The sequence below is a fragment of the Fukomys damarensis genome, unplaced genomic scaffold (assembly GCF_012274545.1).
Source record: "Fukomys damarensis isolate Sample0158 unplaced genomic scaffold, DMR_v1.0_HiC HiC_scaffold_14, whole genome shotgun sequence".
Taxonomy (NCBI): Eukaryota; Metazoa; Chordata; class Mammalia; order Rodentia; family Bathyergidae; genus Fukomys; species Fukomys damarensis.
In genome coordinates this window covers 1,467,415-1,471,145 of record NW_022900926.1, presented here as the reverse complement: position 1 = coordinate 1,471,145, position 3,731 = coordinate 1,467,415, and positions in this window count along the sequence as shown.

Below are 3,731 nucleotides of genomic sequence, written 5' to 3'. Positions count from 1 at the left end.
TACCCCACATCAGAGATGACGGCCCAGCTTCCTTGTGTCAACCGCATGGGCTGGCCGCTGAGTCTGCAGGAAGCAGGAGCCAGCATGGGGTGGGGTGTCGTGCAGTGCAGTGGAGGTGACCCCGCGGAAGGTGGCAGGGCCGAGAGGAGAGGTGACCTGACAAGGCCTCAGGCGCCCAGAGAGGGGAGGATACAGCCACGTGCCTGGGAGAGTGACGAGAGCTGTGTTAGCCACCGGGATGTGGGATGGCGCCGGAGGTGTCTGTGACGCACTCCTCCCAGACCTGGGGCTGGCCATTCCCGATGAGAACCCCGAGGCTGCCTCAGGCTGCCCCGCAGGTCCTTCCTCCTTGCCCATCGTAGACCTTTGCTTCGACCTGGCCTTCCAGGCCTTCTCACCCCAGGCCACATCTTTCCAGCGTCCTGCCCTCACTCTATTTGTTCTTTGACTGGACCCTAGTCTCTCCTTCCCTCTGCCTCTCCTAACACTCTCACTGCTGTGCCCTCTCAGCTCCTCACCCCACAACCCTTCCCTGCTGGGTCCTCCACCTTGGACCCTCTCCCAAGTGTCTGGTTCTCTTGCCGCCCTCTTTTCCCCCCTGCTCACTGTGCTGGCTGCAGCTAAAGAAAACCAGCAGACCAGAGTAAGGTCCACTTCATTCTCAGCTGAACCCTGCACTCCACACAGAAATCACAGAATCCTTAACTTTCTTCTCGTACCGCATGTGAAAAAAAGTCCTACATTTTTTATTTGTAACACGTTGAAGAGCATGGTGGAAAAGCATGGCTTTGGCCTCAGATCTGAGCTCCAGCGCCTTACTTTCTGTACAGCTGATCTAACTTCTCTGCATCTGCTCACCCCACCTGCAAGATGGAGCTAATGCTAACCATTTAGGACAGAGTTCTGAGGACTGATAAGCTACATAACTGGCTTACTGAGAAGTTTCAGGCGGTCAAAAGTATATGCTGGAAGGTTCTTTTTTTCCACTATCAACTAAATAGCCCTATTTTCTACTGAAAACAATTTTGGATCTCTTTAGTTATTAAGCAGCCCTCACCCTCCAGCCCAGGTCAGACAGGAGCCTGTGTGAGACGTGACCTGCTTTCCTGAACTCAGAAAAGTTCAAGACCATCCGTTGACCAAGCAATTGCAGCGAACATGGACACTTTCATGGGAGACTATTGAGTAGCTGAATTCCCCTTCCTACCTACTACTGCATCCAGGGCCGCTCAGGGCTCCATATCTTGCGGGCTGTCCACAGGCCACTGCAGCCCAACTCTGGAGGCAAAGAACAGGGTGGAGAGGTTCATTTTCTGCGCCTTCCAGAAGTCAGACTTGAGACGAGAAGTCCTCGCCTTTGTGGCCTGGCCATTCTAGCCAGTCTCCCTCCTATCTTTCTGCCTCCATTTTGGTAATGCTGGGCAGGACACTGCACCCAGTAGCTAAGCAAACATATCACTGGAGTTCAGGGACTCCCTGCCTAAAATAAAGGCTAATATTAACTTGGCCCCAGGAATTTGGTAGCTATTTCTCAACAGTTATTTCACCACAAATCATGAACAATTAGTAAACCTAAAAAAGGTCAGGAAAAGACAGCAAACAGTACTTTACTCCGTTCTGATGTGTGCATATAAAACATGCTCTATAGTTAACCTAACCATGCTAACTTGGTGAAATACAGCAGAGTTTCATTTCTGGACTGTCAATTGTCTACATCACCATCATAGGATGCAAAATGCACTGTGTTGTTCTACATCTGTTTACAAACATCTCATTTAATCCTCAAACAATCCTACAAATGTCAAGTTACAGATGAAACAATTGAGGCACAGGCAAATTAAGTAACCTATGGGGCCTCTCCTGTGTAGTTGAATCCTCTTTGCTGTATATTCTCTGCTGTCAAGTTAAGATTCTCAAATCCATCTTACAAAAAAGTTCTTAGTTTTATTTTCCTATGATTATTTGGGATTTGAACAATCCACAACAAATTAAGAAACCTGTCATTTTTGTGACCTGGAAAATCATGGTTCTTGATACACCAGCATCGTCTACTTGTTGGAATGTTTTAGAATTCATCCATAAATCTTTCTCTATCTAGTGGCAATTATTCCTTGGAACTATTTCAATTATTATTGGTTGATTGAATCTTCCTATATATTGTGTATGTTTGATATTTTATATTTTTGTAAATATAAACTTCTCTTGAGGTTCCCAATATTTGTGCATTCTTAAATATCATCTTTATACACTGTTGTAACCCACTTCAGCTCTGTTTGATAGTGGTTTGCCCAATTTGATAAACTTGAATCAGAAAATATATGTAAGATAACTCAACTACTCAGACCGGAGATTTATACCCAAATTTAAGATATATGAATGCAACGTTTTTCATTTCAAAGTGTCTTTTCTGGAGTGCAACATTATAAATGAAGAATTTCCTATAATTTGTTATTAAATATGGTGTTGTGTGGACTATTTTCTTCTTCTGATCTTTTGTTCCCTCTGCTAACATCAGTTCAGTTGAGCAGCCACGTTTGCATCCTTGCAGCTGTTACACACACAGTCCCTGCCTTCATGCTTACTGTGTTGTCTCTGCTCAGCGGGACAAGACTGACATTTGCTTAAGTTCAGCAATAAGTCTCCCTGCTTATAAGATTTAGCTTGTGGTCTTAAAACACCGTCCCAACAAAACACAGGCACAATATTTACACCACCAGGCCTGGCATGGTTACACTACCCTGAGGCTCTGTCTCATGCTAGGATAACTGGGGCAGTGGGTTGTCCCACGTGTGCATCATGGGTGAACTGTAGGCGCAGAAGAGGCTCAGTGTGGAACTCCTGTGACTGGAAGACATGGGCGGCTGAGATTTCCCTGTTTCCACTGTATTCTCTCCTACTATTTCAAGGACTATAATAGAATTAGCTTGCTATCCTCCCAAGTTTAATTAGTAGGAACACAAGAATTTTGCTTTTGGTGCCAATTGCTCGTTTTCAGTCTTTGTTTTCACTCCGTAATGGGCGTGGAACTGTTTTACATAGTCTCGGCTTCACGTGTACTCCTTGTGTGAGGTGGTGTGCCCATTGTATTCATAAAAACTGTACAAAACAAGTACAAAAACAGGTACAAGTGATGCTCTGTAATACTGTTAAGAGTCCAGAGGAAACTGGAAGAGATTTGAACAAGGGATTTTAAACTCACAAAGGACCAATTCACATCTGCACTATTTCATACATTTCTTAGACTGAATAAAAAACGTTTAGTAATTACTCAATGCTGTACTTACTGTACTATGGTAACTATAAATCATGGAAAGATGGATACTTGGATCTAGTTGTATAGCCTCGGCCAGTTCTCTTTTTGGAATTATTAGTTTTATTGTATTTATCCTATCATATTAATAGAGCTAACATAGTTCAAAATGAGAAAAATGAACCAACCATATCCTCTCTTCCTGTTTGTCACTTTCTCTCAGCGGAAACAGTTGGTCCTGGGTGACATCACATGACGTGGAGAAATAACTGAAGGCTTACCTGAGAGAGACTAACTGTACTACCGACGCAGTGATAGAATATATCCTTAAATGTAATTTACTTCCAAGTGTCTTAAGCAGTACTTCCCAATTATAATGTCTTCAGGGAAAAATACAAACTGAGGCCTTTGTCAGCAAACTTTGTTGGGTTCTGTGACTGGAGCACAGGGTTTTGGTTCTGTGACTGAGGACTGGACTTGG